Source organism: Lycium barbarum, chromosome 1 (assembly GCF_019175385.1).
Source record: "Lycium barbarum isolate Lr01 chromosome 1, ASM1917538v2, whole genome shotgun sequence".
NCBI lineage: Eukaryota > Viridiplantae > Streptophyta > Magnoliopsida > Solanales > Solanaceae > Lycium > Lycium barbarum.
This window is the reverse complement of record NC_083337.1, coordinates 132020333-132037241: the sequence shown is the minus strand read 5'-3', so window position 1 is coordinate 132037241 and position 16909 is coordinate 132020333.

Here is a 16909-nt window from a genome sequence, read left to right as displayed (position 1 = left end):
ATCCGCGCATGTGTTAGAATGTTTGGTTTCCTGTTTTGTTAAGTTTATTAGGCACCATTTGTGTTAATTAGTCCCCTGTTTGGTTCAGTTTATTTCCTGGCAGTTACTTTCTTGTTTGGGTTTAGTTTTCATACGCTTTATGATTGGTTGCATTTGTTGTTCAGTGGACTTAAGAGATTTAGTCTGTTTAGCATAACCTGGTCCATTTTAAGTAGGTCTTTAGGCATTATATGAATATGATTCGTCTAGTTTAAATGCGTGTCCTGTGTCAACATGCTATTATGGTAAGAGTAGTTAGTCGATTATTACGTAATAAGGCCTAGGCATGATCGAATTCAGTTGGTTAGGCATAATAGTGTAATCAACCTGTCTTTAGCTTGTTGCTTATTTGAGTAAAATGGACTAAAGGACATAAGACATAAACCTGTTATTGAGGAGTGCTGAAATTTGAAACTATAATGCTTTATAATCTTGAACCTGTTGAGATATAATTTGGGATGTTGGCCATAACACACTATCACATTTTTCTTCCTTAATCTAATCAGGCATAGTGACCTAATTTGTCTAACCAACTATGTTATGGGATTAGCTTTTAACTTGCTTACCTTGGGAAGGTATTTATATGTAGTTTGACTGAGTTGCTATATTATGGGATGGCAACTTGTATTAAGCACTGTAAATCTGTTTGAAATTGTCTTTGTTAGTTGAATTTATACTTTACAAGGCTTTGTTCACCATTCAGTGTGTCTAACCAATGGAAAAAGGTCTTACAAACTTGGCTAAGTGTGAAATGACATCAAAAATGGGCTTGAAGCTGCTAACACTAGTTGTCCAGATTGTCCTGATTCTCACTATTAATCTTGATAAGTCTAGAAGTAGGCTGAACTGCCCTGGATTTGTTCACTATCTTTAGAAAAAGCTTTGCCTTTTCTTTTCCCCTCTTCTATGTGGAGTCTGGCTTATATGTTGTCTAGATGTATTTGAACCTGGCATCCCATCCCTGTGTCTGTAAATCTGTCCATTCGCAAATATGAGTATTTTTGCCAAATACCACTGTTATGGGTGAATCAGTGTTGACGTCAGTTGGTATAATCAAGCATGTTTATATTTTTATTCAGTCTTTTGGTTAATTTAAAATTGCTTTGCATAAGGTTTGGGCAGTTGAGTTGAAATAATGACATGGTCAAGATATTGTTTGTTGTTTTAAGCCCAGTTTCTCTACTTCCTTTTTCATCTGGGCATGTCATTTAAGTTGTATTGCCTTAGATATAGTTCCTAGTTAGTTTGAGCAAAACAGTGACCTTAAATGGTTTGAATGTGGTGTTGTAAAAATCTGAATCTGTTGAAATTTTCTTTAACTCGAGTTAAATATGTCAAATCAATGTTATTCTCCTCTCCCTGTAATTCAGTTGAGAAGTCGAGTGTTAGATTCTATTATTCGCACTTATTCTTGGAGTATTTTTTTTAGGCGTGGTTCCTTTTTTGTGCAGTTATCTGATTTTTTTTGTGGTTTATGATATATCAATGATAGTTTAAGGTCTGGCTTGTGCCTAAGTGTTGTTTGAACTGCTTTATACTTGTTTTGGCTTTTCAGTAACTTACTTGAGACTAGACGTCTGAGTCTTATGAGTTAAGGGCTTGCCCTGTTTTAGGTCAGAAAAATGTAGTTTAGTTTGAGTATTGTTTAATTATATGCTTATAAATGCTGCCCATGTTGAAAGAATAGTAGCCTGATTTTGAGCATGTTTTTGGACTGCTGTATGCTTTTATGCTCTGTTTGTTCAATTCTGTTTATCATACCCATTTTTTTAGATTGGTTCAGTTATATGCATAGTATCTAGGCTTTTCTTTCTTTTCTTTTGTTTAATCTAGTGATCATGTTTAGAATGATTGTGCCCTGCGGGCATCCTATATTTGCTCTTGTTTTAGAATGAAGCTAGCGAATCCTTTGCCACTGAATGACATTCATACTGGCAAAAGCATCTTTAAATCAGATGGCTACCTATATGTGAAATATGTATTTACTCTATTTTTATGGTCAGTATCATATAGACATATATCCCGTATTCAATTAGAGCCTATATGAGCATATAGGGATTTGGCTTAAAAGGGACATCGAATCGTAAAACATTGTAAGTGTTTATTGCTGCCATGTCTAGGAGTTGTTTGCCTATATACTATAAGTAGGCTGTCGTAGAATCATGAATGTGCGAAGTATGTTTGAATATACACAAGATACACATCACCGACTGGGCTGTCTTGGGTTTATATTTTTTTTATGTATTTAACCTTATTCATTGATTATATACTAATCCTTTCCTTTTGTTCTTATGCATGACTATTGCGTACGAGTCCGAGGACTCGTTCTCCTCCGCATTCGGTGTTGGGCTAAAAGCCCAACAAAATCCTCCTCTCGAGTCAGCCCCATCCGCAGCCAAGAAAAAAAAATTTTGGGTCGAGGCCCATAACAATGGCAGCAAACAGCAGCAATACGAAAATGGGCTGAGCCCATTCAAATCATTTTACTTCTTTATTTTTTATGTGCATTTAATTTGTAATTACCTGATTAACATCTTACTTGTTTATTTGTTTAGATTAGGCGAACCTTAGTAAATTAGTGGGTTAGATTAGTGTAATGGGTAGTTAATTTAAAGAAAACTAACAACTAATTCCATAAGTTTCATTTTCTTTCTTTTTATATTAAAGTTATTTATAGTATCTATAATATTTACTTTTAGAATAACTAATTTTTCAATAGCTTAAATTCATATTTTTGAGTTAAAGGAATCATGTTCTATTCTTATTATCTTGGAAATTTTAAACGCCACTAACATGCAAATAGGAACTAAGGAATATTTTGTAAACATTTTTAAGGTTTATCCATAATATGAATGTTTTAGCCGATGTAGTTAATGAAACATAATCTTGTTTATACTTCTAAAACGCAAAGTCAACTAATACCTCCGCGTTCAGTTGTTTCAAATATCTATTAAAGCGTTGTATAAACTCGCATTTTCGTCTACTCATATGTAAATTATCTTTTGCAAGTTTTTTTATTGTAAAAATAGCACTAGTATTTAAAATTATATCAACATTCATAAGTTTATTTTTTTAAATGGCATTTGAAATTTCCTTTTATGCAAATTATCACATTTTTCTACAAATCTTTTTCTAAATAGCATTTTATTTAAAACCTTAGCAATATTTGTAAACTTTGTTTTAAATAGCCTTCTAAAACCTCTTTTATGCAAACCAGTAGTATCATTTTAAATAGCGTTATTATTTGGAGTCTTTTACGAGTCTTATTTTAAACAACATTATTACTCTCATCCAAAATTTTAACAACATTTATAAGTCTCAACGTTTCCTTTATGAAATTACTATTATATTTTTTTTCTTCAAATGACATTATTATACTTTGTCTTTGAAGTCTTAGTAATATGCACAAGCTATTTCCTAAAACTTAAATACTATACCCAACATTGATTAATTAACCTAAGTTTAGTCGGATAACCGTAAGTTAACGGATTCTAAAGGATGCCTAACCCCTTCCCTTTAGGATAATATAGAACTCTTACCTAGATCACACTGGTTAAGCAGACTATTAACAGAGGTTTAATTTTAACTTTACCTTAGTTAACATTTAGGTGTCCTAATTCACCATAAAAATCAATTAGGTGGCGACTCCTTAAAAATAAACAAAGCATATTTAGGAATCTCCAATATGTTGTACTTCCGCTTCAACTCCCGGGTTAAAATGGGGTATAACATTCCCCATTTAATATTCAAGTATTTGAGCAATTAAAATATATAATGGGAGGTCAAAAATTAGGTGTCAACAACTGTCCCTTTGGTGTTCGGGGATGGAGGGACCATTCCCGAGCAACGCAATTTGACTCGTATTGCCCCTCATTTTATGCAATTTTCAAAATATATGGCCGAACCCTGATTTCTGGTCTTCCTACATATCTCAGGCTTCATGAGAATTCAGGTCACTTGTAGTTTGACTCAATTATGACTTCTAAATGCAAATTAAAGCAAATTCTCAGATTTTTGGGCTGTCAAGCTGGGAAGTCCGGTGTGACTGGTGAGAGTGTGACTGACCCTCTAACATCGAGTCCGCCTACATATCTCTGTTCTTGGGGATCAAGTCACTAGTAATTCGACTCAATCGGAGGAAAAGGGTATCCCTTATGTGGAAATGCCTTTATGTGTTCTGGTGTGTGTCCGATTGGTTGCGGAATAATAAAACAAATAAAGCACATAAGCAATAAACAATCTTGTGTGGCTGATCATGGTGAGGAGTGATCTTCCAAGTCCTGTCCGGAGATCTTGACTCTCATGGGCACCCTATCTCGACCGGTTTCGTAAGAAACAGTTTCACGTTTGCTTCGATATCCGTCTGGATTTGATTTGACTAGCCTGCTCTTTGGCGGCTACCAATCTGCCTCCATCCGCTGAGTAACTTTGACTTTTGAATGACGAATAATGCGGTCTCATGACCAGATTTATATCGTCTTGTCTTTTGAGCGAATACTGCGATCTCATGACCGGTTTTACATCGCTTTGTTGTCTTGTTATATCCCATAATTTATATGCATGGACTTCTCGACAATTGAAATAAAATACTCTCTTGACATGTCTGTATGGATGGCCTTCTTGGCGATTGAAATAAAGGGCCTTCTTGGCAATTGAAATAAATGGCCCTCTTGGCAATTGGAACAAATGGCCTCCATGGCATGTTTTCATGAATGGCCCTCTGGGTAGCAGGAGAATAGATATGCAATGGCCCTTTTGGCAGTTTGTATAAATGGCCCTCTTGGCAGTTTGTATGAATGGCCCTCTCGGCAGTTTGTATGAATGGCCCTCCTGGAAACAGGAAATAAACGTGCAATGGCCCTCTTGGCAGTTTATATGAATGGCCCTCTTGGCAATAGGAAAATAAATGTGCAATGGCCCTCTTGGCAGTTTGTATGAATGGCCCTCTTGGCAACAAGAAATAAACGTGCAATGGCCCTTTTGGCAGTTTGTATGAATGGCCCTCTCGGCAGTAGGAAATAAATGTGCAATGGCCCTCTTGGCAAATAAGAAGAAGAAATGTGAATGACAGATATGGCCCCTTCGGCTGAATCGTCTTTCTTTCATCCTTTATTCTGGTTGTGACCTTCTTGGTCGGATATACGGTGTTGTTTTACTATGACCTTTCTGGCCAAACATTTGCCATTGTGGCAACTTCCAGTCATTTTGTAGCCGTTGTGGCTTAATATTTTGCTCCTGTGGCCTTTCCATTCTTTTATAGCCCTCGTGGCTAGATATTTTTTCTTTTGGAATTCAAAACCTCATAGTCCTTGCGGCTGGATATTTTGCCCTTATGGCTTTTGACCTTTTATAGCCCTCGTGGCTAGATATTTTCCGTTTTGGCATTCAAAACCTTCTAGTCCTTGTGGCTAGATATTTGCCCTTTTGGATTTCAAAACCTTATAGTCTTTGCGGCTGGATATTTTGCCCTTATGGCCTTTGATCTTTTACATCCCTCGTCGCTAGATATATATATTCTGGATGCCGGATCTCAGTAGCGGTCTGGACCTTCTTTAGCGAAACGTTTCCTGCATATGGAGCAAAGTTAGAAAAAGGACCATCTTCCGATGTCCTGGGGACATGCATCAGAAATGGCTTAGTTTTTTCCTATTTTAAGTTGATCTGTGTTGCCGGCGCTATCGCGTCTTCGGCTTCCTGTACCCGAAACCCCTTTAGCTCCGGTATTCGAAAGATAAACCTATTTTCATTATGCAGAAGAATCATTTTTTGTGATGCTGTCATAGGGGTATCCAATTTGTGGAAAAATAAAAGCATTATTAATTGTCATGACATTTTCTTTGAATGAAGGAGATCCTTTCCTTCGTTACTGGGGTTTTGCTTCCTTACGTGGAATTGTTGAGACATTTTCTCAAAAAATCTGCCCCAGTTAAAATTTCGATCTATCAATTCTTATGCCTAATCTTCCGGAAAAATTTGAGGTCTCCTCAAAATTTCTGCCCCAGTTTAGAGTCCTGGGTTAGCTGAATTTTCTGTAGTGGCTTGACGGTGCGAATTTTTGAGATCACCTCAAAAAATTTGCGCCAGTTGGGCGTGCAGCAGTCCTTGCTCCTCTGTGAAATCCTATCTCTGAGACTTCCTAGGTGTTTCTTGGTTTTTTTTTCTTTTGATACGATCGAGATCAAAGAGTATCTATATATCCTGTCGCAGCAGGAATTCAGGTCGAACGTAGTTCAGAAGTAAAATAATGGACTTTTGGATTTTACTAATAAAGTGACCGGGTCCCAAATGGAATGCCCGTGTATCCCACTGTGGGGAAATCAGGTCATTACGTACTTCATATTACAAAAGACGTTTTGTTTATCCTATTGATTACAAAATTGTTACAAGTAAAAGGAAATAACTAATACAAGCAAAATAGAATAACTATTACAAGCAAAAAGTACTAGCACAAACTGAGAAACTCTTTCTTCATGCATAGTAGCGCTTGATTGCATCTGAGTTGATCGGCTTTGGTCAATCATGACCGCCCATTTCTGCCAATACTACCGCTCCTCCGGAGAGTACTTTGCGGATTACGTAAGGCCCTTGCCAATTGGGAGCAAACTTCTCTTTATATTCTTCTTGATGTGGAAAAATCCTTTTGAGCACCAGTTTCTCGATCTGAAAGAGTTTGGTTCTGACTCATTTGTTGAAAGCTCTTGCCATCCTTTGCTAATACAATTGCCCATGACATAGAGCAACTATCCTTTTATCGTCAATTAAACACAATGTCTCATAACGAGCTTGGACCCATTTAGCATTGTCTAATTCTGCTTCTTGAATGATTCTCAGGGAAGGTATCTCAACTTCAGCAGGTATGACTGCTTCAGTTCCATAGACCAGCAAGTATGGATTTGCTCTTGTTGAAGTCCTGGCCATAGTACGGTATCCCAATAAAGCATAAGTCAATTGCTCGTGCCAACCTTTATGATTATCAGTCATTTTCCTCAATATCCTCTTGATATTTTGTTGGCTGCTTCTACGGCTCCATTCATTTGTGGCTGGTAAGTTGTCGAGTTTCAATGGGTGATCTTGAATTGCTCACAGATATCCTTTATCAGGTGGCTATTCAGATTTGCTCCGTTGTCTGTTATGATGGACTCGGGTATACCGAATCTGTACATGATATGGTCTCGCACAAAGTAGGATACCACGTTCTTTTTTACTGACTTGTGAGACGTTGCTTCCACCCACTTGGTGATATAGTCAATGGCAACCAAGATGAAACGGTGTCCATTCGAGACTGCGGGTTCAATGGGTCCAATAACATCCATGCCCCGGGCGACGAAAGGACATGGTGAGCTCATAGCATTAAGCTCACTTAAAGGGACTTTGATCAGATCACCATAGATCTGGCATTGATGGGACCTTTGCATATATCTGTAGCAGTCACTCTCCATGGTCATCCAATAGTATCCGGCTCGTAGAATCTTTCTTGCTAGCATGAATCCATTTATATAGGGTCCACATGCTCGCGCATGTACTTCTTCTAGAAGTTTGGTGGCTTCGTAGGCATCCATACATCTAAGTAGACCCAAATCCTGAATCCGTTTGTATAGCACTTCTTTATTTAGGAAGAAATCATTCACCATTCTTCGGATGGTCTTTTTTTGTCCATTTGTAATACCTTTAGGGTATTCCCGTCCTTCCAGATACATTTTGATGTCGCTGTACCATGGCTTGCCATCTGGCCCGGCCTGCACATGGCAACAGTGGGCATGTTCTTCTTTCAGACTTATCCTTAGTGGGTCGATGTGAATGCTTTCAGGATGTTGGATCATTGATGCTATTGTGGCCAGTGCATCAGCAAATTCATTCCGAGCCCTTGGCGTATGTCGAAATTCAATCTTTCTTAACTTTTTGCACAATCTCTATGCCAGGTTCACATATGATAAGATCTTTTCATTCTTAGTGGCCCATTCGCCTTATACTTGATGAATCAGCAAGTCGGATTCTCCAATGCCCAATAAATCATTGATCTCCATATCTAGAGCCATTCTGAGACCTAGGATGCAGGCTTTGTATTCAACCATGTTGTTGGTATAGCGAAATTTGAGCTTAGCAGCCCTGGGGTAGTGTTGTCCATTTTTTTATATCAAGACCGCTCCGATTCGGAACTTTTGTAATTTACTGTTCTGTCAAAGAACAATTTCCAGCCAGTATAGGATTCTGCTGCTCATTCTTCTATAACCAACACCTCTTCGTCTGGGAAATGGGTACGAAGTGGTTCAAGTTCTTCATCCACCGGGCTCGCGGCTAGTAAGTCAGCCAAAGCTTATCCTTTGACGGCTTTCTGGGCTACGTATACAATGTCGAATTCACTCAATAGCATCTGCCATTTGGATAACTTTCCGATGGTCATGGGCTGACGGAATATGTACCTCAATGGATCCATCTTGGCTATGAGGTGAGTGGTATATGAAGGCAAATAATGCCTCAATTTCTGAGCTACCCAAGTTAGAGCACAACGAGTTTTTTCCACTAGTGTATATCTTACATCATAGGCTATGAACGTTTTGCTTAGATAATAAATGGCACGCTCCTTTTTCCCTTCTTCATCGTGTTGTCCTAACACGCACTCGAATGCCTTTTCGGCAACTGACAAAATAGCAAAGGACTCCCAGGCCTTGGTGGTACCAGGACTGGCGGTTTGGACAAGTATCTCTTGATAGTGTCGAATACCTCTTGGCATTCCTCCGTCCATTTTGTAGGAGCGTCCTTTTTCAAAAGCTTATGGATGGGCTCCACAATGATGGTGGATTGAGCTATGAATCACCCAATGTAATTTAACCTTCCCAGGAAGCTCATGACTTCCTTCTTAGTCTGGGGAGGAGGCAACTATTGGATTGCATTGATCTTTGTTGGGTCTAGCTCTATACCTTTTCGGCTGACTATGAACCCCAGTAACTTTCCAGCCGGTACTCCGAAAGCACATTTGGCCGGATTCAATTATAAATTAAACTTCCGAAGTCTGTCGAAGAATTTCCTCAAATGTATGGTATGCTCCGAACTTTCGTTTGACTTGATAATGACATCGTTCACATAGACTTCAATTTCATTATGGAGCATGCCGTGGAAAATGGCGGTCATTGCTCTCATATATGTTGCGCTGACGTTCTTGAGGTTCAAGGGCATTACCCTATAGTGTTACACTCCCCTTTGGGTGATGAAAGTTGTCTTCTCGGCATCCTCTCTATCTATTAAGATCTGGTGGTAGCAGGCGAAACAATCCACAAACGATTGTAGCTCGTGTTTGGCATAATTGTCTATGAGTATGTGGATGTTCAAAAGTGGAAAATTATCCTTTGGGCTAACCTTGTCAAGATCTCGGTAATCCACACAGATTCTTATTTTGCTGTCTTTCTTGGGCGCCAGGACTATATTTGCTAGCCATGTGGTGTAGAATGTCACTTCCACCACTCCAGATTCAATTTGTTTCTCCACATCGTCTTTGATTCAGATACTAAGATCCGGTTTGAATTGTTGGCTTTTCTGCTTTACTGGCGCAAACCCCTTATTGATCGGTAGGCTGTGAGATACTATGCTGGTGCTTAATCTAGGCATGTCGGCGTATGACCATGCGAAGACATCTGTGTACTCCCTCAACAGACTTATCAATACTACTTTGATAAAGGTATCGAGGTGTGCGCTTATACTTGTTTCTTTGACATCCTCTTCATCACCTAGATTTATGGCTTCTGTTTCATCTAAGTTCGACTTCTGATCAATCTCCAATTGTTCAACATAGTCTGTGAGACCCTCGAGTAGCATTGTGGTCTCGTCGTACTCCTCATATTCTTCTTCATCCATGCTGCCCGACCCATTCGATTTGCAACATGTCATGACATTTAAGGTTGCTTTATTGTTTTTATTACTGAAAAGAAATTCAAGGCGAAATATGTTAGTATAAAACATGCATGCAACAAATAAAACAGTTTTAATAAACCGAGGCTTCCGTTAATTAAAAAATATTTAGGAGTACAAACTGTGGTCCTGGCTTAGGTCAAACCATTTTCGTTTTTTGAAAACACTACGAGGTATGTAAGAGCAAAGAGGGTGATTAATCGGGCTTCGATCGATTCTCCCCATTTTCAAAAATAAATTCATCTTTCTCTACCGAAGAACCAGTAGCGGGGTAGAGGTCCAGTTGGACAGCTAGTCACCCGGTTCTCCCTCTCTGATGCTAGGTGCTTCAGCACATTCTTCCAGAATCACGGAGCAATCTTCCTCTTGGAATAGCATCCTTATCCCTTCTTCAATGTCAGCATCCTCAGGCATAGTCATTTTGTGAGGGAATGACTGGTACGGATTTGGAATGGGTTTGCAGAGATCTGCAACCTCTAGTTTCTTCTTGGTAGGCATCTCTTTCGCTGTTGGGATGAAACCAAGCCCAAAGCGAAAATTATCATGAAGGACAGGAATGAGTTCAGTGATGCCCTGCAAGTTTATCCCTAAACCTTTTCCGGGTTCAAATCCGTTCAGAATTATGGTAAAAGCAATCATTTTATAAACTGGCGGCATGGGAGTTTCCATAGAGTGTATCTTGTGGGCCGCTTATAGTAACTCCACGACATGGAAATCCGTTCCTTTGGGTGTGGCTTCAATGACAGGTACAGAATTGTCTGGATAATTGTGCATGCTGGCTTCTCCGTGGATCACCGATTCTTCTCCTTCCCAGACAGATTTTACAGATTGATGGACCGAGGATGGTACTGCCCCTGCCATATGGATCCATGGTCTTGTAATTGGCTGGTATTTCCATGACTTGGATTTTAGTGGTGAACTCGGCAGGTCCTATTTGAATATCTAAATCAACTACTCCGGTGGCGTTTCAACGTCCTCTGTCAAATGCTCTTATGTTAGTGTGGCTTTAATAAACCTTTCCAAGGTCATACCCTAGCTGAATCAAGGTGGATTCGGGGCAAATGTTAAGTCCTGCCCCATTGTCAATCAACAACCGATTTACCACGTTGTTGCGGCACATGATAGTGATGTGCAACACTTTGTTATGATTTATGCCCTCCTTGGGAAATTCTTTCTCTGTGAAGGCAATTTGATGTTCCTCCATAACGTGGGCGACCATTTCGGCCAGGTTTTCACTGTTTGTTCCAGCTGGGACATGAGCTTCCTCCAACACCTTCATTAGAGCCAAGCGGTGTTGGGGTGAGCTTTGCAGCAAGGCTAGCACCGATATTTGGGTAGGCATCTTCTTTAAGTGCTCAACAATGGAGTATTCTTTCGACTGCATTTGGCGCCCAAAGTCTTAGGCTTCACCTGCAGTGATAATGCTTTTCTAATTACTCTCCCTTTGGGGTGCCTCTTGGGCTAGGTCTTTAAGAGTATAACATATCCTTGATCTTGTGATACCATGACATCTCCCTGATCTTGTAATACCATGTGCGGCAGCAACTTGGACTACAAACTCTTTTCGCGATGGCGCTGGAGTCACCTGAGCAATGTGTGCTATCACTGGAGTAGGGATTAACACCTTGAATTGCAGGAGTTCTTGCAGGGACAGTGACGTTGCTGTGCGTTCAAGTTCTTTCACAGAATCAAGAATTATGGGCCTTCCCGCGACCCAGTCTTCTTCTCTCTCGATCATATGAATCACATTGTTGCCATGGTTTGGCAAAGAATTGGTGTTCACATTTGGAGGGGCCATTTGGAGCACAATTTCTTTCCGGTCAATCAGATCCTGTATTTTGTACTTGAGATTAATGCAATCATCAGTACTCTTTCCTATGCAATTGGAGTGATAGGCACATGTCTGGTCGGCTCGATAAAACTAGTCCTTTGGATCGACGGCCTTTGGCGGAAGTACTTGAATCATTCCAGCCGCACTTAACCGTTTGAACAAATCGGTCTGAGATTCCATTAGCGAAGTGAATACCCGATGGGATTTCTTCTCAAAATTGGGACGTGGCGCATTATAGGCGTTTGGTGGGGGTTGATTTTGGTAGGCATTGGGTTGGTTATATTTTGGGGTACGGTAAATAGGTGGGGAAGTCTTATAATGTGGTTGTGGAGCTTGATAATTTGGGGGAGGTGATTGGAAGGCATTTGGTGGATCTTGGTAGTTTTGGGGTGGTGATTGGAAGGCCGGTTACGCGTAATATACGGGCACTGTGTTGTAACGGGTGGGTACATAGGCGTTTGGAGGAGGTGAAACATTTGCTTCCATCGGGAAATCTTCCTTTCTTTTGGGCTTAGGAGTGTGGGATAAGCTAGCCACATCTTCTTCCTTCTTACGCACGAATCTGATTGAACTTAAACCAGTGGATTTTCCAGCCACGCTTACGATTCGATCGGTTTTGAGACTGTCTTCTATGGCTTCGCCCATTTTGACCAATTCAGAGAAAGGTCTCCCCTCCATTGAAAGCATTCTATCGTAGAAGTCCATCTCTTGTGAGCGGATAAAAACCGACACAAGTTTTTCCTGGCCCATAGGAGGTTGTACTCAGGCAGCCTCCGTTCTCTACCTGCTTGCATATTCCCGAAAGTTCTTGGTGGATTTCTGTTTCACATTCTCCAAATAATATCTATCCGGCACTGTCTCTATATTAAAGAAGAATATTTCCATGAAAGCAGCAGCCATGTCCCCCCATGTGACCCAACGGCGTATATCTTGTGTTGTGAACCATTCTGAGGCTTCGTTTGTCAAACTCCGATTGAACAGCCTCATGATGAGCGCTTGATTGTCTCGGACACCGACCAATTGCTTACAGTAGGCCCCCAGGTGTGCTTTGGGATTTCCCATCCCGTTAAACAATTCAAATCGGGGTACTTTGAAGCCTTCGGGTAAATCCAAATTGGGATGCATGCACAAATCGTCATAGCTCAGACCTGTGCCAGTGAAGGTAGTCCTCATAGATCGTTCCAATATTGTGGTCATCTTCCGCTCAAGCCCTTCTTCCTATTTTTCCTGTTCAGCCTTCCATGCCTTTTGCATCTCTTCATAGTTGTCAATTTCTTGATCGGGTGAGAAGGTACCTGGCGTGACAGGCGTGTGGAAAGAAATCGCAGGGCGAATTCAGGTACCAGGGGTGCTTTTGTCAGTTAGTAGTGGGGTCATGCTTGGCTGTATAATGATGTCAGGGTGGGTATTTTGTGGTGTCGGGTAAGAGGGGATAGAGTGGACGGTCCCGAGAAAGTGGCTGGCGTTAAGTGGTGGTGGGATGTGGCCTTAGGCACCAATGTGTCCATCAATCGGGGTAAATGGAATGCTGGTCATAACGGATCTAGTGGGGAAGTGATTTGGTAATGGTGAATTCAGAGATGGAAAAAATGGCAGAGGCTCAACAGGGGCCTCTCGGGAAACATTAGCAGCTTTGTTTCGTGCTACTTCCTCTTGAAGGTGGGCGATCTTATCAAACATCATTTTCATGAGTCTTCAGTAGGCGATGACTCAGGCAGCTCTCGCAGAGGCGATTCTCTAAGAGTAATATTAGTAGGGGTAGTTTCGTTCTCTGAAGTACCATTCATTTTCTCTTTGCCTTTCTCTTGTAGGAATAAGGATGCTATTGCAGCTTTAGACCTTATGAAGTATGCCAGTGTGAACTTGAATCAACTTCTATTTCTATAAGAAAACAATAACTCAAAGGCAAAAAAAATTAGTTTCGTCAAAATAAAGGAAAGAAAAGCGAGATATCATATATAAATGGCAGTTTAAAACACTTAGCACATAAATGGTCATATGCTTGATTTAAATGCTCAATTGATCTCTTGTATCGGGTTTGGGGTACTTGGGCTTTGTTCGAGCGAAGGGGATATAATATTTATAATATATAGGGATCGAGTCTTACGTAAACTGAGTATGTATCCCTTTGCGGGAAATCAGGCCCTTCCGTAATTCGGTTTACATCAAAATAATCTTAAACCTACCCGTGACTAGGCCTGATAGAGGCTTTCTGCGTATCCCTCCTCGGGACATCAGGTCGGCGCATTTCCGTTTACATAAAATGAGGAGGGGGGACAAATCTGTGTTAAATAAAAAAAATGGGGATCCCCTAAAACTACCCAAAAGAGACCGTTCTTTAAGGTCAATATAGGTTGTTTATCCGCTTAACCTTTCCTAGCCCTAAGGCTCCCAAATCCTAATACTGAGAAGGGAGCACCAACCAAAGGGAGCCCTTGTGCACCAAATTTTCCAACTCAAACTTGAACGCATCGCATTCTTCTATGTTATTTCCTAAAGCTCCAGAATGATATAGACACATTTTGCAGCGGCCGACTCCTTCGGTTTGTGCCCTTCTGGTTCTGATGGGGCTAATCTTCCCAATACTGACCAATTTCTGGAAGATGCTGGCATAAGAGTCTCTGAAAACTGTGAAGTCATAATGCCAAATACGAGTGTTCAGGATAATCCCTTCAGTTGGGATGACGTTGTCATGGACCAACAGTGAATGCGGGCCCCACATCTTGGTGATGCTTTTCTCATCTATCAACTGATGAGTCTCCTTTTAAAGGCTAAGCATTCATTGAGGGTATGCCCTGCCTGATCTTGGTGATAAGGGCATCTCTTATGTGTGAAGACCGTAGGGAAATGTAGCAGCTTGTCGAGCAAACACTGGCTATTCCTTTGCTTCGGAATTTCATCATCATCTCCTCATTCGTAACCTGCTGAGGCGAGACTCGGTAGGGACAATCCAATGTTTTGACCGTAATAGCCCACCATTCGGATGAAACTGGCCGAGCAAACTCCATTTTCTCTATAGACTCCTCCATAGGGCTTGATAACGCAGCAGAAGCTCCTTCCCCTTCGGGGCTTGACGGTGCAGGAGAAGTTTCTTCCCTTTTATACTTGAGGGTGCAGCGAAGGCAGCGCCCTTTGATGGTCATGTGGGCTCCTGTGGGTCTGACTCCATTTCTTTCTCCTCAGACTTTTCCATTATCAGGATGTACTCGAGAAGAATCCTTTTTCCTTGTCAAGGACATTTTCTCCTTAAGCTTCGACAGGTTTTTAAGGCGCGCTTTCCACCGAATCCAATAATTCATCCGCCTCCTTAATCATAGCCTTTACTATCCAGATCTGTTTCTCGAGACCTTGAATCTTTCATCACAGTGAAACCTCATTCTACTTCCTGACCTCGAGCTCAGGCGCAGTCTTGCTGTTCATCTTCAGATTCTGAGAAAGTTATTGGGCTTAGCGCGGGTATTTTTGTTCATTGTTTTTCTTTGGGTGAGTGGACAATATTCGAGACCAATTGAGCATTTAAACGAAACATATAGAAGAAAATAGAGTCACACAAAGCAGTTCATAAGATTATACTAGGCGCGTTCTTAAGCATACTAGACGTTGAAACATAAAAGTGCCATTTGAACCACACCATTGCCCCATAATCATTAATAATAATATTCTTCCCCGCTGGGGTACAAAAGATAAAGTAAACATAGTGCATAAAAATAACTCAGCAGAAATGTCTTCCAGTAGTGGATGATGAAGCCCGATTCCTATCAATCTTGGCTTTCTTTGCTTTCCAGAGGGTAGTCTGGATGTGAAGATGGGCCGATGTCAAAGTCGCCTCTATAAGAAACCCTTTCTGTGTGAAGGTCAGCGGAGCGAAATCGTCTAGAATCTTCTTCATTCGATCGTCTAGCTCAACCAAACAATTGTTGGTAAGGTCCAACTCATGCCTCAGACTTTCTATGACGGCCTTATCATGCTCAATTTTCTCAAAATACTTAGCATCTCTGTCGTCAGATCTCCTCTGAATCAAATGGGCTCGGATCTCGGCTTGCGAATCCTTGTCTTGGACACGGCTATAGAGAATAGGCCTAGGAGGATGTGCCTTGCAATTTGGCCCTCAACCAATCCCTATATTCTACGACACAACCCGGACGAAACCTATCTTTAACTAAGGTATCGAGACCCCAAATCATGCGACCCTTCCATTCTCGAACACGATCCAATGCTCTTGGAGGTCTATCAATGTCGTAGTCGATGATGAAATCTCTCATGCCTCCAATCTGGGGTACGACTTGGGCTTTCTCAAATTCTCTCAAAACCCGAGCGAGAGCATAAAGACGAATCCCTCGTATTCCCATAAGTGGCAAAAATGGACACTTTCTTCCCTTAACTACAACTTCAGTGGATACAAAGTCATGGAACATCCATTGAATGCTTTCTTCCTTCAATCTGGAAAAGGTGAATGTCCAACTTTGTCTATTTTGCTCTCCGAAGTTCGGGCAAAAATTTCGAAGACTGTCCCTTTCAGTCGGCTTACTTAAGTGTGGTTCACTCCTAACCTTGACCATATGTTTGAGGATCCACCATTGCAGGAGTAAATTACAACCTTGGAAGTATTTGTAATGATTCCGGGAGAGACTCAGGGCTCGGTATAAATCGGCTAATATGATCGGGTTTATATAAAAGTGTTTGGTTTCTTCTATTTGAGTTATGCCGTAAAAGATGGCATGAGTGACCGAAATGACTCGGATATCTATGACTAAGGACCAATCTTTGGGAAAGACCATAGTTCCTAAAAAAGAAAATGACGAAGGCCAAGGATTTGGTAGCCGTCCAGTCGGCATAAGTCTTGAATTCTCTAGGATGTTCCACAAATCCTTTCGGGCTTCCAAGCTTTCTGTACAACTCTCTGAAGGGTATCGTGGGTCCATAAGCCCGATTGGCGTAATTTAAAAAGAGTACCCTACAAATTTGGGAGTAAGTGAATTTTTCTGGGATCAAAGCATTCTGGTCGGGTTTCTTTCTTCTTTTCAACCTCGAGCCTACGCTAGTTAACACGTCCCTGAACTCCTCCAGTGTCGGTGTCATTTCCATGTCATCCCCAAATCTGAAAATCATCCGGTCTCCTTCCCAGAATCCGGTAAC